Raw genomic sequence first — 27,534 nt, 5'->3', positions numbered from 1 at the left:
TAAGACATTACCCTGCTGATGGGAAAATTAAGATAACATCTGAAATGAATCATAGTAACTCAGTGAGGGCACCTAAGGTTAAATCTTGTTAAATCATTTCTTCCAGGCACTGTTTGGTACTTCAAGACTATGAAAGATTTTGTTTTCTCAGGAAATGCGTTGTTCACCATGGATCTAACAGAATAAGCTGGTTGTCTGAAAAGGCTACAAATCATATAAGCTCCACAAAATGTAAGTATTGAACAAAGATTTGAGCATATAGTATTCCCCATGATATCTCAGGGACTAGATCGAAGTAGATCACGCGGTCATTAGAATACCAAATACATCTGCTGCTCGTGTACGCTGGCACGTCTGATGTTAATGTTATAATGTCATCTCTAGCATTGCTTAGTACTTGATTTTTTTCCATTGAAATTTCTTTTAAGCCAGGCCCTTCAATCCACAAGGTTTCTGAAAAATGAGAAAGGATTAAAGGAACATGGAAAGCTACCAAAAGTATTGTTTCTACTGCAGTGTGACTTTACAATAGTAGTTCATGCTTTAAGAGCAGCTCAGCCTGACAAGCCTTATCTATGTATTTAAATAGAAGCTGCCACTTAAAGAACTAAGAGCTCTGTGAAGCATGCCTTTTTTGGCGTGCAATAATCCAGGGAGGATGGGAAGCTATTGGCAAGAGACTTCATCATCAATAAGAATAATAATATGTTCAGGATGCTGCTTCCTGAGCCAATTTATGTGTTTAGATTTGATTTCCTATTTTTGGAGCACATCCCAATGAATCAAAAATATTAATGCTGAGAGTCGCACTAAGCAAAATGAATAAGAAGTAGCCTTGAAAGATATTTGAAATGCAACCATTTTCCAGGATTAAAAAATATGGAAAGTTACCTGCTTGACGTAGATTAAGGAACGTTTCCTTTAGTCGCTGGGGGTGGCTCTCTGAGAGGGAATTCATCCACGAAGTCCACATTATTTGTAGCACCTCTTCTGTGCTACAGACACGGGGCGAGGAGTTACAGTTACATAAAGGGACAATTAGGATAGAAGTAAAATGTTCCTGTCTTTATATTCCAGTTGGGGGGGGGGGGCGGAGACTGACATTAAACAGATAGATAGAAAACAAGATTGAACAATTATGCAGAAATATAGGAGGGTCTGAGAGAGTATAGACGAGGAGACCTAGTTAATTGGGAGGTGAGCATCCTCTGTTGACTGCTGGGTATGTACATTGGGTATAGACACGCCATCTTTTGCTACTGAATAGAGCCGGAGAATGTTAGCCGCTGGGCTGCCACAGCAAGAACAGCTCACAACATGATGCAGATCCCTGGCTCAGAGCCAAAGCCCCAGAGACAGCAGTTGGCAAAAGGGAGCCATCTTCCCTAGGACCACCTCCCTGAAAACCCGCCTTCTGGCAGTGAGCAGGGCTCCTGTGTGGTCCTCCTCAGCCAGCTCGACTATGTAATTGCAGGAGGCTCTGATTCTCCTGGGAAGTGGGACAGGCAGGTTAGCGCTAGTCAGGAAGAAAATACTTGACAGTCTATTTTCTTTTCTTTTCTTCTTCTTCTTCTTCTCTTTTTTTTTTAACTTTTCAGCTGCCAATGCTTTAGTCACAAAACCTCATAAATATTTTTAATTTAAAACGCTTTTTCTGGCTGATATAAAAAGAGAGGAAACTTGAAACCTGCACAATCGTAATATTTATCGAGAGACGATCTTTTCTTCTTTCATTATCATTTATATCTTGATGAGTTTCTGTTCATTTTTACGGTTCAGATTTTTTCATTGTTAATATAACAGAAACCTGAATTTAAATATCCCCAACTTGTCATACATTTTTGTTGTTGTTGTACATTTTTATTTCTACTCATTTAGAGAGGATTTTCTTCCTAAGGCTTGGAGGCACTATTTCATGTCAAATAATTCCTTGAAAATCCAACCTATTACTGGGTCTTGTGTTCAGTGTCCTCTGTCACACATCTCCTAATTGCTCTACCCTCTTTCTACTTCTTATTTTGTATTTAAGTGATATTTCTGTGAACAGAAGAATCCCATTAACCTTCTGTTTTCCACTTAGGACTTTCAGAACACTTTGCTCTTTGGCTCTTCGTAAAAAATTATTTCTGATTAACCATCTTTCTACCAACAGAGACCCCAAACAACTAGAATGTCATTGTTTTCATCAGCCATCAATTTTCTATAGAGTGCTAACCCCATTTTATCCATTACTGTCCTTGATTCAAGACCAGTCTCACTGGGTTGGTTAGTCTCTCTTACTTCTAAATTTGAGTTCATTGACATCCCTCGTGGCCCCCAGCCCCCATTCTCTCCATTTCAGTCTGGAAGCAATTTCTCTTTCTTTTAGTTCCTGGTTAGTTATCTAATCCTTTCCAGTTTTGGAAAGTTGAACACATCCCTTTAAAATATGCATTTATCATGTCATGGCCTACCCTAATGAATGTTCCTACTCTTTTTTGGAAGTGGTAAGAGGAAGAGTGCAGTGCTCACAGGCAGCATAAACTACAGTCAAAGCAGATAAAAGGAGCCCCAAATGCTGCATTCCTATGTTCAAATCCCAAACTCTCTCTAACTAGGTTTGGGTCACTTTGCCTTTTTGGGTCTCAGTTTTTTCTATAAAATGAAGGAATTGATACTAGATAATCTCTCAGGTTCTCTTTAAGTCTAGAGTTCTAGGATTTCATGGATGTCTCAAAAGAAACATTTAACATGCTATACAATGCACATACATGTTAAAATCTTAAACTCTATAGGAAAGCAACTCTGTTGAATATTCTTTCTATTTAATATCTCTTCCAAGTATTGTCTTGCACCTTTCACCTTTTAAAGAATCACTCTTAAAATTCTAATGAAGATATTTCTTCTTTTCTCGTTCTTTTCGTATGTTTTCCTCTTCTCTGTCTCAATCACTCTATAGTTGTTTACACTGAATCTAGACCTACGTATTTGTCACCAAAATGAAAACAGAATCCAACTGTTCTTGTCATCCTCATAGTGATATATGGCCTTAAATCTGCATCACAATTTTTAAAAATGATATTTTAAATAATAAGACATGAGATTATTTGGAAAACAAGAAAGCCTAAAGAAAAAACTAGAATTTCCCATATTCCCAATATCCAGAGCCAGCAGCTGGTATTTTTTAAAAGAAATTTGGGATCATACTTTATATATTATTTTCTCTTGATCCTTTGATACACAAAACAGATTGCCTGTACCGTTTCTAATTCTGTCCTCTTTATTTATATAGCTTCACTTTTCCCTAAATAGTAGATTTCCATCTCTAATAACCCTCTACTTTCACTGATTATGCACAGAAATTTTTGCTTATTAATGTTTCATTAGCATTTTACCATGCAGTGTATTTTCAGTTTCTATTGTTATGCATATCGCAGAGGGATGCATGAATATTCTTGCCTTATTTCAAGCTTTATCCATAATGTATTGGAATTCTAATCACATTTTCCTAGCATTTTTATATATTTCACACAGTTAGAAGGCAACCCATATGCTGGCTCTATTTTTAAAAGATTTATGCCTCATTGTATTGACGACTGTCTCCTGAGACAAAGGCACTATTCAGACCCTTTTTGGTCACTCTGTTATTGATTTGAACATACTGGAAAGTCAAGTCTGTCATCTTCTTTTGTAGCATAATTTTAGGCTGGAGCTGTTATTCCGGTCACTTGCTACTACCAGCCTTTGCAGTGAGATTATGAAAAAAATTTTCATCTGCATCCAAAAATGTTGAGTACCTCCAATTACTGCTATCCTTTTACTAGCTTCACTAAATGAGATAGTCCAAAGCACGGGTGTCATGGATTTTATTATTTCCCTTTTCTCCAGAATCAGACCAAATATATTTGCCAAAGGCTGATTTTAACAGTAGGGGAATTATTTGCAAATGCAGTGGTAAGCCAATCTGTTCCAGGAACTCTCTTTTCCCTCCTGAACTTTATTATGCTTTCCAGCTCTCAGACATTTGCTTGTGCCACTTAAAATCCAGTCTTCCATTAGGAAAATACACTGTGCAACCCCAGAGCATTAGACAGAGTCCTGTTTTGCCCCCCGAAGACTTGCGTAATCATGAGAGGTTTTCTTTTTGGAGCTGGACCACGTGGATGGTCATCATCTAGGGGTCTCGCTGTCACTCGCAAGGTATTACAGACTTCTCTTTCTCTGGGGATAACAAACAGCATGCAGTGAACTCTAGTACCCTCTTTTCCTCTTTTCTTTTCTTTTTTTTTTTTAAAGATTTTATTTATTTATTTGATAAGAGAGAGTGAGAGAGTACAAGCAGGGGGAACAGTAGAGGGAGAGGGAGAAGCAGTCTCCCCGCCAAGCAGGGAGCCCAATGCGGGGCTCGATCCCAGAGCCCTGGGATCATGACTTGAGCCGAAGGCAGACGCTCAACCATCTGAGCCACCAGGTGCCCCACCTTCTTTTCTTTTTACTGACACAAATTTATGTGCTTACTTATTTACTTTCTCACTTAGCTAGCTAGCTATGCAGTTGTCTATCAAACCTTGGACCATTTTCTCCTTTATCTGATTACGTAGGTTAGGATGTCTCTTGATGAAACTTGCCGGAGTCAACACCCTCCTTCACCTTTCATAAACTTGCTTGCTCATGTCTTCTTCAATTTCAGTGATTTCTTCCTCTCCTTGATTGACTGCCACTCTGCGGGCTGCCTCCTTGGTGTCACACATAGATGCCCCGCCCCAGCCTGGTGTCACACATAGATGCCCCGCCCCAGCCTGCCTGCCTTCTACTTGCCGTTCTAGATCATGATCTGATGTCGCTCCCCAATCTCACATACGCTAGCTTTGGCATTTTACTCACCTGCTCTTCTCATTCCAGGCATGAAGCACTGCTACTCTCTTACCACACATCCTTGCTTGTATGGAGCAAATTATTAGCTTTTATACGACACCGTTCAAAAAAATTCAACTTCCCTTTGTTTTATTGAAGTCTAGTTGACACGTATTGCTCCATTAGTTACAGGGGTACAACATAGTGATCGGACAGCTCAGCGTTACGCTATGCTCACCACAAGTGTTCAGCTTTACTTTTTATGATATTCGTACGTCTTTATTTTTGCTTTCTTCCTTTAATGTTTGTCCATTGTTGAGTCTGAGAAGATGAAAGCTGAATGGAAAAGGAATCAAGGATTATAAAAGAAATAATCCACATTGAGGTTGAGTGACATCCACCGTATATCAGAAGCAGCAATTAGGGGCCTTTCAGCAGAAAGTTTAGAGGACCACTCATCCTGTATTAGATGTAACATAAAGCCACAGAAAGAGAGGTTCATAGGGAGGCATTTATATGTAGCAAGAGCTTGTGTAAGGGGCGCCTGGCTGGCTCAGTCGGAAGAGCATAGACCCTGCCACACTGGGTGTAGAGATTACTAAAAAACAAAGATTAAAAAAAAAAAAAAAAGAAAGAACTTGTGTCTTTTGTGAAGGCCCAAACCATAGAATTGACAAGATAAACAACTGATCTTCGAGGAGATTAAATCTTTTGTTGAGATGGGTAGTGACTGAAACTTTGGGTATTTTATGGGGCCTTACTAGTCTCCGATAGCTATTCCCTCCCCAAATATTAACATTGAATTAGCAGAGTTTCCTTTAGCCTCAAGGCTTCCAGATCTTCCAACAAAGACCGTCACAAGAATTTTAGATGGAAGTATCAACTCTCAGAGCTTGGAGGCAGTTTTAGAGAAAAAAAATAAAAAGAGGATAAAAAAATATTGAAAAAAGGTCTTTCTGTGTACATACATATATTGACATTAGTTGGATACATTATTGTGATTTCAGAGATCAGTGCCATAAAGAGTACTCATATTCTTCCACAACATCTTGTTCCGCCATCGTAAATAGAACATTGGGCTTATATAGACCATGATCTGACCAGAGTGGCACTTTATAAGTTTTTAAATTACGAAATTTTTTTTCATCCATACAGAAACCATGACATTCTATGCTCCAAATATGTTGATTTGGCAACTCCCCAACTCATCAGCCTCTCTGTTTTGTGTTTTATGTAGTTGTTCTCTGAACAATTTTTGGCTGTGCTATGCAAGAATATTTTACAAGCAGCATTTTTTTCTGACTACTCTTTATCCCTTCTTTCTCTTTTTCTGCCTTCCTTCATCTTCCTTTCTTTATTAGTCAGCTATTGTTGTGTAACAAATTACCTTCAAGCTTAGCAGCTTAAAACAACAAACATTTATTACTTCATAGTTTCTCTAGGTTAGGAATTCAAGAAAAGATTAGAGGGGTGGTTCTGGCTCTGGATTGAAGTCAAGCTATTATCTAGGGGCTATAATCATCTGAAGGCTGGGCTGGCGCTGGAGAATCTGCTTCCAAGATGGTACACTCAAAGGACTATTGACGGTTAGTCTTACTTCCTCTCCATAGGGTTGCTTGAGTTGCCTACACAATACGGCAGTGGCCTTCACCCAGAGCAAGTGTCCAAGGGAGAGAGCAAGGAGGAAGTCACATTTCCTTTTATGACCTAGTCTTGGAAATGATACACCATCTCTTCCACCATATTCTGTTAGTTAGTAAATCCAGTCTACACTCAAGAGGGGAGGAATCTAGCTCCACCTCTTGAATGGAGAATTATCAAAGAAATTGTGGGCATATTTTAAAATCACCACACCTACCTCCATCTTCCTCTCTTTTTAGAATTCTTGTTTGATAAAAGAAAACTGTAGGACACCCGTGTTGCTTTCTTCTTCAAGGAATCAAAATAATATGCCCAGGGGAAATAGAGTAGCAGAGGACTGGAAACCAGAAAGCCAAATTTATTCTCAATTCTGTAGTTAAGGGACTTTGTGATTGTGGGTGAGCCACTGAACCTTACTTGCCTCAGTTTTATGCATTGTCTAGAAACTTTACACCCTTTAAGGTTCTTTTTAAACTAAACATTCTATTTTACTTCATTCATTTATTTTTCAGGAAAGTAATACCTAACATTTGTTCTTTCAGAGACCCAAAGATTAAATTCCTAGTTCTTTGGGTCTCTATCACTGTATGATTAGTTGGCTACATATTTGTGCTCCAGCCTTTACCACCCATTGGTAATATATGGGTTTAAAGTCAACACCAACCCATATCAGGGTCCCAGCAGGAAAGAGATGGCATGTCCGAAGGAGAAAATTAGGAAAGTTTAATAAAGAGATTGTTACAGTGGTGGGGGCAGGATTTAGGGAGACCAACAAGGCACAGTGAATTATGTTGGGACTAGCAACGCCAGGGAACTGTTACCACCCCAAGGCTAGAAGGGGAAAAGGATGAGAGCTATCACCAAAACTCAGAAACAGAGAGGACCCTCACAACAAAGTTGTGATCATTGGTCTGGAGAAGTAGCCTATTTGCAGTGACCCCATAAGGAGAGAGCTGAGGGATCAAATACCCCTACCTCATTTTCCTCCTTCCCTCTGATCTCTGATGGCCCATTCATTGGCCAAACCCAACCTTAGCTGGCTAGAGAGTAGATCTAATAAATGGAAAACAGGCAGCACAAAATGAGGTTAAATTACACTTTGAACAAGAAGATAGGAATAATTAAAACATTATTGCTAAAATCAGACCTACACAGAAGGGACCCAACAGATTTTGAGTGCCCAGATAGAATTTGAGTAATCTGTGTATCACCTTAGCAGGGGCAAGACTGGATTGTGATTATATCTAAGAAAGATTACATTTAGATAATTATATTGTACCATGTCTGGAGAACAAATGTGTACATAAAAGTAGGGGAGCCTATAAAAGGGATATTGAGAGAGATAGAGTATGACAGCTCCTCTAGCAGTGGCCGGAGGGATGATGTCCTGACCCACGAACACCAGTATCTTCTGTGAGGCAGATGATGACTTGGAGGTGGCCCTGGGCATCAAGATCATCCAGCTCACCCCTCCTTTGCTGTGATCCATTCTCTTTGAGTCATCTTGGGCTGGTAATCTGACTCCCACTTTGATCTGTCTATCATGAAAGAATGTGCTCATCAGAGAATACAAATACCCAAATCGTTCATATTTATTTTTCTTACCCTAAGTCAGTAAATTGGCCTTCTGGTGGTTATGCCTTTGTAAGCTTGGCTAGGGGGTGCCCATCCCCAAGAGACGGATGTAGGCATGGAAGCAGATCACGCTTCGGTACCTACAATGTTCAAGGGCCAGCCCCTGAATTGAGGAAACACCCTGCATGGGAACGAAGGCACCCCGTGAGGGCCTGACCCGTGCATTTACCCATGTTGGCATTGGTCACAGTTTATTATAATTTAGAATTGCTTGTTTCATCGTTTGTCTCCATTGTTAGGCTCTAGGCAATGTGATCGACAGGTAGATTTATTGCCAGAAAACAAGATTAATAACTACTTGTTGAAATGAATGAATGAATGAATGAACGAATGAATTAATTAACTTATCAAGAATGAATTTATAGGGGCGCCTGGGTGGCTCAGTCGTTAAGCGTCTGCCCTCGGCTCAGGTCATGATCCCAGGGTCCTGGGATCGAGCCCCGCATCCGGCTCCCTGCTCAGCGGGGAGCCTGCTTCTCCCTCTCCCACTCCCCCTGCTTGTGTTCCCTCTCTCGCTGTGTCTCTCTCTGTCAACTAAATAAATAAAATCTTAAAAAAAAAAAGAATGAATTTATATATATATGGATCTTCCCCAAAGTCACCTGACCTCACTCTGAAAATTTTCTTTAAACTGCAGCACCTTACATCACGATCCTGCTGGAAAGCTCATCTGGAGCTCTGGCTTTCCCTCCGTGCTTGCTTTCCTCATGGAGCATCCTTCTGTTTTTCATGATTCCTCATTTGGAACAGAATCCTAATCCCTTTCTATCTCTGACAATATTTTTTACTTGTGCATTAACCTTTGTCATTCAGTTTCACTATAACGCTTTCACCCCAACCTGCTTTCAGCATATTTTTTTTCTTTCCTTCCTTTTTTTTTTTTGGTAAGTGTGTATTCAGAGTTCCTGTGTTTATTAGTTTTTCCTTTTTGCTCCCATTTGTCTTTCCATTTCTATTCCTTTCCCCTTACTATCACCGCCACAAGTTGTCTCTCCCAGATTCCTGCCCCTTGCTTTGTTCCATTTACTCCTCCATCCATATCAAGTGAGGCACGATTTTCCTCTTTTTGTCAAACAGTCTGTAAGTTCCTGATTATGGCTGTGGCCAAGTGCTCCTTTGCCTGACCGCTCTTTTTTGGTCTCAGAAATTAGGTCTCACATGCCATTTTCCAAAAGCTCTACGGAGATGGGGGGATAGGCAAAATGGGTGAACGGAGTGGGAGGTACGGGCCTCCGATGACGAAATGAGTAAGTCGCACGGACGAAAGGTACAGCACAGGGAATATAGTCAATGATATGGTAACAGGGTCGTATGGCCACAGAGGGAGCTACACTGGTGGTGAGCACAGCGGGACAGCATAGTGTAACATAACGCAGAGACTTGTTGAAGCATTCTGTGCTACACCTAAAATTACGTAACCTTGTCTATCAACTATACTTCAGTAAAAAAAGAGAAAAGTTCTATAAGGCAAAATTTCAAAGATACATAAAAGTAGGGAGAACACTGGAAAGAATCCCTATCACCCAGCTTCAACAATTATTAACATTTGCCTGTTTTGTTTCTAGATGGGACCTTCTAAGATGATATATTACTGAGCTCCATCTCTAGTGTGAACGTATAAAACAGATCATATTTGAGAGCCCTCTGGAGCCAGAGAAGGCCCGGTGGAATTGGCTGCTCACTGCCCTGCTCCCTTCACACACTCTGAGCAAACCTACGGAGTTCTCACCGTGCTGTTCTGATACCATTTATATTCTTCTCTCTCTCCTCTTCTAGACTGAGCTTTTTAGGGCTGGGAGTTGTAACCTCTCCCTCACATCCCTGGCACACATGGTGCCCAACACTTAATGGCTCGTAACAAAAAGTTCCGGAATGCATGCATGAAAAAATATATTGCAATGACTTATCTATTTCAAGTAAAAAAATCAGGTATCCTGGTTAATTCTTTGCAGTGGTCCGCTCTCCCTTCTAATTCCAGCTTTTTTCCTCTGAGGCAATGTAACTTTTCACTCAGTTGATTTAGGCTACATGTTTTGATATCACCATTTATACAATATCTGCATTGTATCTATCAGCCATTTTGTTTCTAAATCATGTGAACACCAACATTTATGTACACGTATGTGCTGGTCACTGTACAAAATTCTCGGTAAATGTTACCATCTCTGTTAATCCTAAATCACAAAAGCCCATGAACTAGAAACTATTATCATCCTTATTTTCCGGATGAGGAAGCCTTGGTCCAGAGAGAAACGTAACGTGTCAAGGTCATACCACCCTTGAGGGGAGGAGTCAATATTTAAATCTAGATCTATTTGATTCCAGAACTCGAGCATCTAACTGCTGGGCCGTACTACCACGGATGTGTCTTTATCTTTGGTTGGCTTGGTGCTATTTGTGTCCAGTCAACACTCTAAGTCTTTCTCTCTAGATATTGTGTCCAAAATAAATAAGAAATCGCTCAACTCCTGAGGCTTAAGTCTTCCTCTTTTCCACCCTCTCACCCTTGGCAACAGAATCACTGCAAAAATGTCTCTTGAAGTCTTCCCCAGTGACTTTATAATCTGAGTTCCCACACAACCTCCTTATGCAGACACTTGTTGACCACTTTTCATCTTATCCTGATGACAAATAGTCCTCTGGATGGCTTCACAAGCGACTTGCCTTTCCTTCAGGGACCAAAGACATCTTTCTTCCCCCATGGAAATGCAGGTCCACACTAACAGGAGACTTCTCTCGCCTTTTCTCCGAATTCTACTTCTACCTTTTTCTTATATCAATACTTCAGTCAACCTGGTCTTCAGATCTCCCCATCTTGGGCTTGCTTGCTATTGTGATCATGTCTCTGATCACTGGAGAGAGCATATGTTTTCCTCTGCTTAGTATCACTTTGGGGCATCACCCTTCACTCCCATCCCTCTTGATCCATGCGTGCTGGTGGCACTGGCCTTCCTCCTGCCTCTAGGGGTGGGTGCATGAGCCAGGCCTGGCCAATCATAATTCTGAATGACTCCACCCAAAGTAATTGCACCAGGATGAACACATGACTGATGGTGTCAAATCTTCAAGAGGTCTTGTGCTATTAACCAAGAGTCATTCTCTCCCGAGATTGTAGATACTAGGGATGACGGAGGCCCGAAACTGCTGGTGGCCATCTCTGTCCTGAGTAGAAACAACTGGCTTAAGAATGGCGTCTTCACAGAGAACGCGGTATCAAAAAACAGAGAGACATATTCCGGACCCCATAGTTGGAAGCCTGAATCAAACCAGGCCTACAGCTACCTCCACCCCTGAACATGACAACCGTGAGCAAGAACACTATACCATTATTAGGATAAAGGGAACAACCAGCCTTCATCAATTGTAAATACTCTGTTTGACTGGGTGTTGAGCAAGGAGGCAGATATAAGAACAGGAAGTTTCAAACCGTGCCCTGAGCTGGCCTGAGGGCTTCTATAAAAGTTCCTTGGGGGACACCATGGAAACCAGAGAGCAGGGCTAAGAATAGCTCTGTATTTGTTTTCTATACTGGGCTTCAAAATAAGGTTTCTGAAGAAAGGCTCTGTTGCTAACAAAAGCAAAAACAAAAATCCTTTGAAAATTGACGTAACGTTTATGTCAGTTCTCCTAGAAACCCAAGTTCTTCTACTCTCTAGATCCTGCCTTGCACCCTACTTTGCCTGAACCTATACCCCTGTCTACATAATCATTGAATTGCATTTCATACTTTTTTCCTCCTCCCTCTCGGGTGATAAATCAGGCATTTATCTCTCCTTTCTCCTGAGTGCCCGCCAATTCAGATGTTCAACACAATTCAAACTCAGCAAATATTTATTGAGTGCAAGGTAGTGCTATGTGCTTGGTTTTGCAACATTCATGAATTCTTTCGACTCACCGAGAGATGGGTAGCTATTTACATTTGTGTTTAATGAATGAGGTGAAGTGATCATCTCAAAGGTCACAAGGCAAATTGTTGGTAGAGCTAGAAATACTACCGCTCTCATAGTCAGGTGTAGCAGAAGGAGCGTGAAGACTGGGACCAGGCAGGCTTGGGTTTGAATCCCAGTTTGTTACATATTTATTTTTGGAGCTTGAACAAGTTATTCAACCTCCCTGAGCTCAGTTCTCTACCCGTAAAATGTAATATCCTCTACCTTGCAATGACGTATGTGGATTATATGAAATAATGTGTTAAACACATTAGCATAAATTTGGCTCAGGAACTGTTAGTTTCCTTCCACTCCATCAGGAAATACCTGTGTTCCTCCATCCAGGATGATTTGCACATAAAAGAGGCCTCTGTTACATAACTCCCTTTCAATACTATTTTTCCACTGAGATGCTCATACATGTAGGACATATTGTGCTCTAAGTTATAATATTTAGTCATTTCATTATTGATAATACTCCTGTGGGCCAGGAGAGAGCAAAGGCTTATTACTGTGGACTCTCAACACTAAGATTCCTAGTAGAAAGGAATCAATACCAAATGGGAGACTTTCAACAAGTGGCAACTTCTCTCCAGCCGTCAGAGCCCAGCCATCATTTACTGAATCAGCAACCACATATTTAGGCCTAATGGCCACTAGGCACCGTTTGAGGGGCTGGGGCTACAATAGGAACAGGATAGACTAAGTCTGTGGAAATGCCGGAGGTGGATGTGGATGGCTGGATGGCCTGTCCGCTCTGCCCTCCTGCCCTTTATGGCCCTTATGTTTGCTGCCATAGCTTAGGGTAGGGACAGCAAATTATGTTTTTGTACCTCCGAGCTAAGAATGAGTTTTACATTTTTAAAGAGATCCCATATAACCTGCAAAGCCTAAAATATTTACCATCTGGCCCTTTAAAGAAAGTATTTGCTGACCCCGGGTTTCGAGTGACCTCTAATTCTTTCAAGACCAGAGTAAAAAGTTTCATGGTGTACATATTAGAGTCTTTTTTATTAATAATTTGTTATTTATGTAAAGCATTATTAAGTATTATTTATTATGATTGTTAAACAGTATTAAACGATGAAAAGTGATGGGTAGTGAGAAGGTAGATTTTTATATCAATTTTGCAAGATAGTAATTCACTTTTGTTAAGTCACATGACTGTAACTTTGTTTTCCTAGACTATCACTCCCACATAAAATGAGGACCTTCCCCATGTAGCTTTTCTGGGGGTTTTCAATATTTTTTTTTCCTTGTACCCAAAACAGAGGATTAGAAGATAAGCTGAGGAAGGGTCATCATTCCCCTGTGACAATGGGGATGGCAGGAGAAAAGTTACTCTGTTGTCACTCCAGCCCTGTGACAATTTAAAAAACCTCTTAACCTTTCCATCTAAATAAGCCCTGCATTTCTTCTCTGTCACATTTATTTAAAATGAAACTGCCTTCCTTTGACTTGTCTAAATGCTTCTTAGCACTTTCTTTTTCATGCACACATACATTCCCTTTGCTTCCTGCTTGCCCTGGCTTCTCCTACTTGGGCAAAGTAAGGGTCACGCTTAGCCTTTGTCTGTTGACTTTCACCCCTACGGGTAATTCGGAGCCTTGGAGTGGCACCCTCTTCTTCCTCCTATAAACTGCCCCCAGGTAACAAGACTGTTGGTGCCCACCCTGGGCTTGCGATAGGCTCTCCTGGAGTCACCCTAGCACAGGAGAGTCCATGGAAACCAAGCTCACCGTGCACATGACGTGAAGGCTCCCAGCTCGAGCCACAAGGGTCCTGGGTTGGGTGTCCACAGACTCCTTCCAGCTCTTCTTCCTCTGATTTGTTGTTGGATCCCGGCCAGCTACTTAGCTTTTGAATGCCTAACTTCTCACATCTGTAACATTAAGATAATGCCGACTTTCATTTCAGCTTCTGGGAATAGAATGAAACTGTATGTGGACACTGATGTTCCCATAGTAACAGTCACGAAAGGGATCTAGCCTGCCACCAGAGGCGATACATTATTTATGATAAGTACTTGTAAAAACTCCTCACTGTCACTGTAATAAAAGATTCTTACAGGAAATCCTGGGGATATACTTTCACATTAATTTGCATTCATTATTTCAGGGAGAGTTCACTTGGCTCCCAACTACCTAATTCTAAATTCGCAGAATAAAATCAATTAGCACATGCTGGAGCTGCTGAATTCAAAAGCAGAACGGAGCGCTCCTGTGGCCCTTGTAAGGAGAAGGAAGGGACTGACTTCCCAGGGCTATTTATTAAAACCAGGGAGGAGTCAGTGGGTGTGGCTTGTCTGGGGAGAGATGGCTCTAGCTAGCCCACTGCATGAAGACAAGAAGAATGTTATTAGCTCTACAAAAACAAATTTGTTGTCGGATTATTAGTTTTGTTATTATTATTTGGGGGAAATTTTAAATATATAATAAAATACAAAAAATGTAATAATAATCACTCATTCAGAGATAACCAATATTAACATTTTGGTATGTAGCCTTCCTGTCTCTCTCTCTCTCTCTAAGATTTATTTATTGGAGCGCCTGGGTGGTTCAGTCAGTTAAGCATCTGACTTCTGCTCGTGTCATGATCTCGGGGTCCTGGGATCAACCCCTCATCGGGCTCCCTGCTCAGTGGGGAGCCTGCTTCTCCCTCTCCCTCTGCCCCTCCCCCTGCTCATGCTCCCTCTCTTGCTCTCAAATAAATAAACTTATTTATTTATAAACTTATTTATTTGAGAGAGTGAGAGAGAATGGGGGAGGGACAGAGGGAAAGAATCTTCAAGCAGACTCTCTGGGAGCCCCATGTGGGGCTCCATCTCATGACCCAGGAGATCATGACCTGAGCTGAAACCAAGAGTGGGACACAACCGACTGAGCTACCTAGGCGCCCCTCTTCATACTTATATTTTTCCAAATATTGTTTTGTAACCTGCTCTTTATATTTGTGAACATTTTTCCAAGTTATTAAATGTTCTTTTCAGAACATAATTGGCTGAATATGCACGATAAGGATATATCACTCTAACCAATTCACAGTTAGTAAACATTTAGGTTGTATCCTGACTTGTCTTGAATTAAAATCGATTCATGTATCAACCTGAGATCTCATGTTAATTTAGCTGACAGATTGAGACCTATGTTTTGATCCACCCATAATACTTCCATTGCTAACAACACTCTCTTCCTTTCCATTTTGCTATTAGTCCATAGTGCAAATACACCCAAAGTCTCCTTCAAAAACAAATTGCTGTGAAAGTCTCAGGAGGACAGGGCCCTTGTCTGAGTTTTGTTTTCCCATATTCTTTGGTCCTTGCATATGGATCTTTTGCCTAAAGCATTATTTTCTTTCTTAATTTTATTGAAAATATCCTTTTTCTTTTTTAATTCTACAACGGTGAACTACAACAGTGATCTTCATTTTAATTTTAAATTCAACCTTATTATTCTCTTTTGATAATATGATTTGACTTGCTTTTTTATTCTTTCACCCAAATCTCAAACTTTTTAGTATCAAGATTCCTTTAAAAATTCATTGAGGACCCCAAAGAGCTTTTGGTTATGTGAGTTATGTCTATTGCTGTTTGCCATATTAGAAATTAAAAATGAGAAATTTAAAAAATACTTAATATTTCATTTTAAAGTGACAATAGAAACCTATAACATATTCACATAAATACATATTTTATGACAGATAACAGTATTTTGCAAAGCAAAAACACATTCAGCGGGAAGAATGGCATTGTTTTACATTTTGCCAATCTCTTTGATGTCTGGCCTAACAAAAGGTAGTTGGATTCAACAATCTGCTTCTGCATTGACACCAATTGCCACGTGTCGTTTTTGTTGAAGTACATAGATGAAGAAAACCCTGCCTCACCCAGATTTGTGGTTGGAAAAGGAAGGACCTGACATAACCCTCCGAAAGATCTCTGGGCTCACAGTGATCCTCTGCCTACACTTTGAGAATCACTGACTATAAGTGCTGGTCTATCTTTTTTGCTACAGTTTCCTTTTTGTAAACATATGGTGATAATAATAGTATTTCAAAGTATTCTGAAATTATAACATGAAAACTACTATAGTGGCAGGCAGAAATCTACACCTGTTCATAAAACAGGAAAATGCTTTCTCTGGGGCATTTGGGAGACATGTAACTATCCAAAGTAAGGTGGTTACTAAAGCAATAGATATTTCCAATAGATATGTGGGTTTCACATTTCACCACTGCAACCAAAAACTAGGAGTTTTCTAAAGAAAGTTTTAAAGTTTCTTATGTGGCTTTGGTAAAGAAGCACTTTTTTTTTTTTTTTTTTTTTCCAGGGGGTAATTCTGGCTCACTTTCAAAGTGGAGATATATTTCTCTGAAACCCATTGCACAGTTATCTTGGCATTCTTTGATATAAAATGTACTCATGTGTCTCGTTTTAGCTTAGGTCAAGGGTGGAACTAATCCCTATTGGACCTTTTAAAAGGCAGAATGTGAGTTTCTCATGCCAGACCTCATAATGGGTTCTGTGCGCTGCAACCGATCAGATATGAGCTAGAATGCTTGTAATATACATACTCTGCAGTGAGCTTGATTGCATGCACTCTGTGCAGCTGAAACATGGGGATAACTCACAAGGCCAGTTTACAACAGGGCACATTCTGTTTCATCTGAAGCAGCGACGCAGCTTGGGAAGGTGGGACCTGGGGGCAGGATGGCACAGAACCCTCTGTCCTTTATCCCCACCCCAGAGGTCAAGTGGATTGTCCACCCCCGGAGAGAACCACACTCTAGTCTGGCGGTCACTTTGAGGGCCAGGCATGGGGTGGGGCACAGACGTTTTCCTCCGATCTGCCGCCAATATGGATTGTATCTCAACGTAGCATCTCATGGTGGTTGAGGAGTGGTTGCAGCCTGGATTTCAGAGAGCATGAGTTGGGTCAGCATTTGGCAAATGGAGATAACGGCTGGGTGAGGACAAAGTGAGAAAGGATAAGAAAGTGTTTTGAAAACACATTAGGTGCAAGAATTGTTATTATTATTCTTAAGCGAGTAAACCGTAAGCCTAGTAAACTGTCCTAGGGTGAGGAACTACGGTGAATAGGGACACACCAGGCCTGAGGGGGTTCTTGGCTTTTCTTCTAGCAGGTCAGGGAAAAGAACATGCTGGATCCTTCCTAGATCTTCTTGTTACGCTAATACTCTCCGTGGAGCTCCTGAAGGGAATTGGCTAAAAAGCCAATTGTTGATCCCCTAACCCTCCCTTAAGTCACAGATGAAAGGGACAGTCTGGTACTGAATACTTTTATTTCCCTAAACAATCTGGTCACTGTTCTGCCAAAACTGATTGCAGCCCTCATTGTCAATGACTTCACTTTTCAAGTCTTTTCTACTTCTTTGACATCTGAAAGTAGCTGAAAAAATCATGGAATATACTCATTGTGACAATATTAAATACTTAAGTGTGCATGTCCAGTGTTTAAAAAATCCTCTATTAGTTATTTTTTTCAGTTTTTAAAGTAAGCCTTGGCACTGAAATAATTTTGGAATTTAGATATTGGTTCTTGAATGAAACCTTAACTTCTTTGTGTTTAATTAGACTTCAATTGCTCCACTTAAAAAAGGTCACCTAAATTTGGAAAAGACAACTGCTTCTAATTGTGACAATCTCATGCTTGCTGAGTTTTCTCGGAAAGGTTAAATTACTTTTTTCTATTTACTAAGAAACATTTCTGCATACTTCCACCACAACGGCACACCCAAAAAATCTGGGGTTCTAAAGGAATGAGGCAGTCATATTTTAATGGATTAGGCTTTGATTCCTTGTGACTGCTTCGTTATCAGCTTGCCGTATGCAAATATTTCAGACTGTACACCCCAAATTTGCTCTGCTGCAATAATGGAACTGTTTCTCGTGGGTCTATTCTTGGTGTTGCAGGCTGAAGAGGAAAATGTCTACAAAACACTGAGAATTTCTAGAGATAGCCGGGTCATAAACTGAAGTGACTTTATTTCTAGAGAGCCAGGGTAGGATAAACTAAGTGACTGAGGGAGAGGGTTCAATAGGAATCAAGGTGGAGAGAAAAGACAAATACCATATGATTTCACTCATATGTGAAATTTTCTTTTTAAGATTTTATTTGTCAGAGAGAGAGAGAGAGCACAAGCAGGGGAAGCATCAGGCTCCCCACTGAGCAAGAAGCCCAATGTGGGACTCAATCCCAGGACCCTGGGATCAGGACATGAGCACAAGGCAGACGCTTAACCAACTAAGCCACCCAGGCGCCCCCTGAGACTCTTAACATCTGAGAACAAAGTAAGGGCTGAAGGGGGGAGTTGGGTGGGAGATGGGCTAGATGGGGGATGTGATGAGCACTGGGTATTGTACATAAGTGACGAATCACTGAATTCTACTCCTGAAACCAATATTGCACTGTATTTTAACTAACTGGAATTTAAATAAAAATTTAAAAAAAAATAGGAGTCAATGTGGAGGAACTTGAAAGAAGGAGCTCTCAGGAACTGGCCCTGGGGGTACACAGGCTTCTTCAGCTGCCATGTTTCCTGTGTCAATAGGAAGCTACTAAGCTACATAGGAGCCACACAAATGTTTGGTTCCATGGAAAATGGAGGTCTGTTCTAGGCTCATCGCTGAGCCTAGAAGGAAGCTCCAGCTTCCTGTGAACCATGTCAACTTAGCTTATATACAAGTATTGAGCAAGATAAGAAAAATATTTTAGCCAAAGAACATCTCACATAGGCCACTGTCCAAGCATAAAGTGGATTATTATTATTATTGTTTGTGCTCCCGACAATATATAAATAGCCAGGGATTTTTTCTAGCTTTATTGAGATATAATTGACATATACCATTATATGTTTAAGGTGTGTGACATGATGATTTGATATACATATGAATTGCAAGATGATTACCATAGGAAAGTTGGTTAACATCTCCATCATCTCACATGTTACCTTTATTTCCCTCCAGTTTTATTGAGATATAATTGATGTACAGGACTGTATAAGTTTAAGGTATACAACATAATGACTCAACATACATATATTGTGAAATGATCACCACAATAAGTTTAGTTAACATTCATCTCTTCATTTAGTTACAAAAACATTTTTTTTTCCTTGTGATGAGAACTTTTAGGATCTACTCTCTTAGCGACTTTCAAATATAGCATACAACAGTGTTAACTATAGTCATCATGCTGAACATTACCTGCTCTGTACTTACTCATCTTACAACTGGAACTTTGTGCCTATTGATCACCTTCATCCATTCCCCCCACCCACCTGACCATTTTTGTGTGTGTATGTGTGGTGAGAATGTTTAAGATCTACTCTCCAGCAACTTTCAAGTATACAGTATAGTACATATTATTTTATATGTGATATATATATGCATATATAGTATATATTGTTAACAGATTATTTTTTAAAGCAAGTATGTATCACCTTCATTTTTGTGAACTTTCTCACATGTCTGAGTGATAATTTCAAATACTTTGAAATTACTGCAGTGCTTACAACGTGGTTTTGCATTATGGCAAAGTAATACCCTGAGCTATCGTGTTCCCGTAGGTATCTCTGAAAGGAAAGGGGTGACCACATTCAAGTTCAGAATTAGAGAAAGAGGGGCAAAGATAGGGAGGGCTATCAGAGTTACCACCACCATAGCTGGGCTGCAGTTGCCCTGATAAAGACAGAAGGAAACAAGGCCGCCGGAGATCTTGGACCTTGAAACCCTTGATAGACCAGGAAAGAGAAAAATAGCAGTGCTGAAGACTTTATCAGCGCACAGTTTCTTAAGAACAGTTGAGCAGGGCTATGGAAGATGAATGGCTTCTGTTTTGCGGTGTTTCTAGCAAAAGGGGTTGCACTCCTGTTTTAGATACAATGACCACACTCAGAATTTAGACTATCTCATAGGGATATCTTTCCAAAGCCTCTAGGATATGAGTCATTATATCAGAACCTGAGCAAAAGACAACTTAGTTGTGGAGGACTTGCAGAAAATGACATTTCATCTCCAAGTCTAGCTAACACCCTAATTCCTTTAAAGGACTGGTTCTAGGATTCTTTACTCTTCCCTTAATGGTGAGGATGTTCCCAGGACGAAGGGACCTAGCATTTCCACATGGCCCGAGAGAAGCTGGCTAGAGATTTTTCCCTCTTCTGTTTTCTCCTTACCCCCTTACCCAGTAGCCTTATTCTCTATTACACTGCTTTCAAGAAAAAATTTGATCAACTCCTTTCTCCAAAGAGTCAGAAAAGAGAAAATAAACCAAGGTTTGATGTTGTTTTCTTTCTCAGAAGTATCCTCATTAGGAAACTAAGGGATGAAACTCTGTTCATAGAATTTCAGGCATCAGCTAGCCCAGTGGGAAGGAATTTGGGATGGCAGGGAGAACGTCATCTACCCTACCTAGTTGTCTCTCTGCCTTTAGCAAGGCCAGCCCCAATGGGTTCCCACTAACATGGTGGATGGTCCCCTTACAGCCCTTCAGAAATCTACTTGTGCTTGTGTGTGTCAGGGAAAATGGCTGAGTGGAGGAGGCATTTCCTCCTGTCCTGCCTGGCACTGCCTCAAGAGTTGGGCCTAACGTGACTTTACAACAGTTATACAAGTTTCCAAGCTGAAGCCCATTTTGGTGAGGGTGGAGACATCGTACCCAAAATAGGAGCCAGACGCTGAGAAGGGTCACTGTCTTTTCTCAGGATGATTTTTATAAAGAAAGCAAGGGGAAATTTTTATTACACAGTTGCAATCAATTATGGTAAGAAATACCAAAGCAACATTAGGTATGAAACCGCCCTTCTTCCTTTTACCCAGGAAACACAAGTCTCTTAATCAGTAACGTTCCCTCCTTGTACGTCATGGACTTATTGTCTTACTTTGCCTCCTTGTTAAAGCTTGTGGATTAATGTCACAGGGAGCCCTCCCCAAACCATGGAGCAGTATGCACAGCTTTTCCTCTGTTTCCCTGAAAAGTTTACCCATCAAGGACCCCTAATCTTTGTGACAATATCAGCCGCACTCTGTAAAGGACACTTTGGGTACTTCAGGTTGAAAAATTAAAAGTCACATTATTTTTGACAGAATATGGTCTACCACATGCCATTAGAGAGGTACCAACAGAGTGTCGGGAACAGAAAGAGGAAACAACAAATTCCAACCAGGGAAGGAAATTACATTGGCAATAGTAATAATAGTAGCAGCTATGTATTCACCTCTCGGCTTAGGCCCCATATGTACACCAGTGCTTAATCCCGAGACATAAATGTTCTATTTCAAAGGGGGTGAAGTATAGGACATGTTAGTTCTGCGCCAGTGTCACCAATGATTAAATAACAGACTTTCATGAAGGCATTTACTAATCTTACTTGTCTCACCTTCTTCACCTACATAATGAGGCTGGTGATACTTGCGCATCACAGATTTCATGGGGGAAGCTTCAAATGAGAACAGATGCATGGATGCACCCAGCCATTTCCTGATGAATAGCTGTAAGCAGCAGTAAGAGGTTGCTATGTGCTTCGACATTGCCATTATGTCTTGGCATTGATTGCGTGTGTTGAAATACATTTCATAAGCATTTCTGGAGGTGAATTTAGGCTTTCCGAAACACTGGCATATTTTTTAGTAATTTCAAATGGAAAAGGTTCAAGTAGGCTTAATTAAGTAGGCTCTGGTACATTCAGCCATGTTCAGAAAACAACTCAGGTTGGGAATGCGAGGCTAGAGGGAGGGGTACAAAGATGAAGTTGACCAGATCTCTGCCCCCAAGGCCCTTCCAACCTGGTGGGGGAGACAGTTGTTTAACCAACATTCCAGCACCGTGAGAGACTTAAGAATAAAAATATTGGATTGGCAAGGAGGGAGTATAAATTTTAAGTGTACCAATTAAAGAAGGAAATTATAGCCAACAGTCACAACAAGAACAATAATAATAGCTAATAATTGCTAAAGAGCCTTTTACATTCAAGACACACTAAAAAAATGATATCATATTTACTCCCCTCCAAAAAAAAAATCTATGAAACAATTATTATCCTCGTTATAGAGAAGCAGAAACTGAGGCTTAGGTAAAATGATGTGTGCAAGATGACACGGCTGGAAAGCTAGAACCAAGATTTTGAGGTTAGAATCCATATTCTTTCTGCTCTGCCACCATGCTCCTTGATAACAATGTCATTCTACAAACATATTACAGTGACGTCCAAATAATTTTGAGTCTTTTTTTTTTAAGATTTTATTTATTTATTTGAGAGAGAGAGAAAGAGTGAGAAGGAGAGAGAGAGAGAGAACACACATGAGCAGGGGGGAGGGGCAAAGGGAGACGGAGAAGCAGACTCCCTGCCGAGCAGGGAGCCTGACCCAAAGCTCGATCCCAGGACCCTGGGATCATCACCTGAGCTGAAGCAGACGCTTAACTGACTGAGCCACCCAGGTGCCCCCAATTTTGAGTCTTTTAGAGAGGCAGTTTCCCTGATAGCAGCCATGACTCTGTCCTACCTGCATGGCCATTCAAAGACCATGGAGGTGGGAAGATGGGAGCCCTGCCCACCAGCAGGTGTGAGGTCCCTGTTGAGAACTCCTCCCTAGTCTGTGGGGCTTGTGTGGACCTGGTCACCTGATCTAGTAACAACAAACAGCAGGAATTTTTGTCTTTTCTTTTGAAAGGACTCGGGAGTGGGGAATAATCCCATCCAGCCATTGGCAAGGGCAAGCCAGCTAACTAACACTTATACACACACAAATGGCTTGCATTTCATGCATTCCTCACTGGGACCTGTTCCTTCTAACGTCTCTTAGAAAACTCTTCCCAGAAAATAAATAGGCACAGGAATCTTTATTCTAAATGACTATATTTTGTAAGATACATATTATAAATGAAGGATCTTTCCTGATTACTGAGTTTATTATATAAAAATTCTTACAAAGGTATAAAAACTATAGAGGTGCCTGGCTGGCTTAGTCAGTAGAGCATGTGACTCTTAATCTCGGAATCATGAGTTCAAGCCCCATGTTGGGTGTAGAGTTTACTTTAAAAAAAATTAAATAGCCATTTAGCTGTTTCTTTTTTAAAATCAATTGTTTTTATTGAATACAGTAAAAATTACATGACACTGGAAGGGGTTTGGGACTATGCTGCATTTATAGTATACAAAGTGAACAAAATCTGATATAATTTCTTTGTTTTTTAATTTTTATTTATTTTATTTTTTAAACTCCACTATAATTAATGTACAGTGTTATATTAGTTTCAGGTGTACAGTATAGTGATTCAACAATTCTATACATTACTCAGTGCTCATCATCATGATAAATGGACTCAATCTCCACCTATTCCACCAGCCTCCCACCCACCTCCCATCTGGTAACCACCAGTTTGTTCTCTAATTTAAAAGTCTGTTTTTTGGGGCTCCTGGGTGGCTCAGTCAGTTAAGCATCTGCCTTCAGCTCAGGTAATGATGCTGGGGTCCTGGGATCGAGCCCCACGTCGGGCTCTCTGCTCAGCAGGGAGACTGCGTCTTCCTCTGCCTCCACTCCCCCTGCTTGTGCTCTCTCTCTCTCTCTCTCTGTCAAATAAATAAATAAATAAATAAATCTTAAAAAAATAAAAGTCTGTTTTTTGGTTTGTCTCTTTTTTTCTTTGTTTTGTTTCTTAAATTCTACATATGAATGCAATCTCATGGTATGTGACATGATAATTTTCATGCTTTTTTAAAAAAAGATTTTATTTATTTGAGAGAGAGGAGAAGGAGGAGGGGCAGAGGGAGAGGAGAGCCAGACTCCCCGCTGAGCAGAGAGCCTAACGCGGGGCTCAATCCCAGGACCCTGAGATCATGACTTGAGCTGAAGGCAGACACTTAACCACTCAGCTACCCAGGTGTCCTGATAATTTTCATCCTTATCTGAAAAACCTTAAAGAACAGTATATTCTGATTATATTATTTTAGAATCTGATAACAAGAAAAGCAACTGATCTGTGGAATGACATTTTAGAAACTTTAGCACAAATTAAACAAGAAGTTGCATCGAAGGTATGATCCTGCTGGGATCGGCACGATGCCTACAACTGTGGTGCCTGGATGGCCCACTGCAGGTCTGCTGAAACCCCAAATACAGAAGATGCAGCCTCTGTTTTCCCCAGTGTGTCAGCAGCCTGAGCTCTTATTGAAGGCATGGTCCCCAGGAGTGTTCCAAGATGGCAGCCAGAGTTATAAAGAATGATAAATGATTCCACTGTGTTACCAATTTTTAAAGTTCTCTGTAGCCCTTGCAATGGAATTCAAATTGTGCCAGCCATCTTTTATTAGTCAGTCCCATGGGATTCTTATTGTTATTTTGAACAAGATCTATTTTTGTTTAATTCTATGGGAACCACACATAGTTTGTGCTTTTGCCAGAAACTTATTTTCCAATGAGTACTACTCAATTCTAAATAAGTACATTCTGCATTTTTATGCTGGGACATAGTAGGGGTAAGTTCAGTCAGGAATGCCATTAAAAATTGTATAATGCAGCCTGGACTCTTTTTTGTGATTCTAATATTCTGGTAACTACAAGTGAGTTTGGCTTTTGTTTATTGTCTTTCAAAGTAATCCATTTTAAATGAAAACATCTTCTTTTTAAAAAAGTCATCAAGAATTGATTTTACAACAGTGTGCCTTATGTGTTGACTTACACTATTGCTTTGTGTAACTGCTCATGTGTTTATTCATGCACAGAGATAAACATTATATTAACTCTAATAACCAGAAAATCAATATCATATGTCTTTTCACAACAGAAAAAAAGAAACGATTTTCTTACCTAACTTTTGGTGCGTGATATCTATGGAAATCTTGAGCTTGTTTTCAGAAGTGGGAAGACAGTTTTTTCTACGGCACTAAATTTCAGAGTATGGATATTAAGACTATATCCCTTTGACCTGAGAAGAGCAGAATATTTTCACTTGTAATAAAGCTTAACTCCTAGGACTACAAGAAGCAAAAAAGGCAATCTTATTACAACACAGGAACTTCAAGTGCCTTAGACCCTGAGGGATCTGTAGATGTTATATTCTATTCAATGCAGTAACACAATCTTTGAGCAAAGTGTCTAAGCAAAATCTATAGGAAATGATGCATCCTGCACGAAGGCTTAAAGAAGTAATAAAACCACAAAGCTTCTACAAAGACTGCTTTCAGAGCACCAAGGAGAAAACTGAGGGGATTTTTAGTAAAGGTCATTTATTCTCTTGTCAAAAAAGAGAATAGAGCGGTCTCACTGGCGGCAGCCGGCGAGCTCTACGCGTTCCACCGCCGCGCATCCTCCGCATCCACCTCCATCCACCGCAATGGAAGAGGAGATCACCGCACTCGTCATCGACCATGGCTCCTGCATGTGCAAGGCGGGCTTTGCTGGGGATGATGACCCCCGCAGCCGTGTTCCCGTCCATTGTCGGGCGACCCCGATACCAGGGCGTGATGGTGGGTATGGGCCAGAAGGACTCCTATGTGGGTGACGAGGCCCAGAGCAAGCGGGGCATCCTGATCCTAGTAGCCCATTGAGCACGGCATTGTCACCAACTGGGACTACATGGAGAAGATCTGGCACCACACCTTCTATAGCATGCTGCACGTGGCCCCCAAGGAGCACCCCATACTACTGACGGAGGCCCCCCAAACCCCAAGGCCAACGGTGAAAAGATGACTCAGATCATGTTCGAGACCTTCAGCACCCCAGGCATGTACGTGGCCATCCAGGCTGTGCTGTCCCTGTATGCCGTGGCTGCACCACTGCTATTGTCATGGACTCTGGGGACGGGGTCGCCCACGCTGTGCCCATCTACGAGTGGTACGCCCTGCCCCCACGCCATCCTGCATCTGGACCTGGTTGGCCAGGACCTGATGGACTAGCTCATGGAGATCCTCTCGGAGCGTGGCTACAGCTTCCCTGCCACTGCCGAGCGGGAAATAGTGCGTGACATCAAGGAGAAGCTCTGCTTGGTCACCCTGGACTTCGAGCAGGAGATCGCCACGGCCACGTCCTCCTCGGTCCTGGAGAAGAGTTACGAGCTGCCCGAGGGGCCGGTGATCACCATCCGCAGCGCTGCCCGGAGGCGCTCTTCCAGCCTTCCTTCCTGGGTATGGAGCCCTGTTGCATCAGTGAGACCACCTTCAATTCCATCATGAAGTGTGATGTCGACATCCGGAAGGACCTCTACGCTCACACGGTGCAGTGTGGCGGGACCACCATGTACCCCGGCATCGGCGACAGGATGCAGAAGATCATAGCTCTGGCACCCAGCACGATGACGATCAAGATCATCGCTCCTCCTGAACTCAAGTAGTTGGTGTGGATTGGGGGCTCCATCCCGGCCTCGCTGTCCACCTTCCAGCAGATGTGGATCAGCAAGCAGGAGTGTGATGAGTCGGGCCCCTCCATTGTCCACGGCAAATGCTTCTACATGGACTGCGAGCAGATGTGTAGCATTTGCTGCATGAGTGAATTCCCGACTATAAATTTGCCCTGGTAAATGTATATGCCTCATGCTAGCCTCATGAAACTGGAATAAGCCTTTGAAAAGAAATTTGTCCTTGAAGCTTCTATCAGATATCAGCACTGGATTGTAGAACTTGTTGCTGATCTTGACCTTGTATCCAAGTTAACTGTTCCCTTGGTATATGCTTAATACCCAGTATATACCTTTGATTTAAACCCTTAGCACCTCGGTGGGAGGGAGGGGGGGTCACTTCGTGGCTGAGGTTGAGAACATGTTTATAGAAGAGAAATCCATTGATTGGAGAATCTGCAAGACCATGAGGTTCTTGATTTGTGCAGGGTATTAATGTGTAAGAGCTGCCTATTCCAGGATTTCTCTAGAGGCTGGCAAGAGTCCTGAACCAGTTGTCATTTCTGTCTTGCAGGTCTAACAGGGTAACAGGGTTGGGAAAGTCAGAGCCTTAGGACCCACTTTGCTTTCTTACCTGATGTTTCCCTGCCAGAACACCCTGGGCTGCTAATTGCCTTGAGTTGGAAAACAGTTTGCATTTACAACTGTAAATTTATTCATCCTTTTAATTTATGTAAAGGTTTTGCACACAATTCTCAATTATTCAAGAGATGACAACAAATTGAGGTTTTCTACTGTCATGTGAGAGCATTAGGCCCCAGCAACATGTCATTGTGTGAGGAAAATAAAGCGCTGTGGTAAAAAAAAAAAAAAAGAAGAAGAAAAGAAAGCAAGTTTGTTTGTTTGGTTGATTTGGTTGTGGCTTGGTTTTTTGTAGACACATAAACCATGGAAGACTCTATGACTTAAACTAGTCATGAAAGTAATTATTTGCCCAAATATCTAAAGCATGAAATAAAACTTTATATATATATTTTTTGCCTTTCAAATGGATAGAGTTGTTTTTTTTTTTTTTAAGATTTTATTTATTTATTTGACAGAGAGAGAGACAGCGAGAGAGGGAACACAAGCAGGGGGAGTGAGAG

The 27,534-nt window shown here is 41.1% G+C and overlaps 1 pseudogene; it reads left to right on the top strand.

Moving 5' to 3' along the window:
• On the top strand, window positions 1-27,241 carry LOC116631140 (annotated as a pseudogene).
• The last annotated feature ends 293 nt before the right edge of the window (window positions 27,242-27,534 follow it).

This window comes from Phoca vitulina, unplaced genomic scaffold (assembly GCF_004348235.1).
Source record: "Phoca vitulina isolate PV1807 unplaced genomic scaffold, GSC_HSeal_1.0 scaffold4, whole genome shotgun sequence".
NCBI lineage: Eukaryota > Metazoa > Chordata > Mammalia > Carnivora > Phocidae > Phoca > Phoca vitulina.
The sequence above is the reverse complement of the archived record's forward strand: the minus strand, read 5'-3'. Positions and strand labels throughout refer to the sequence as shown.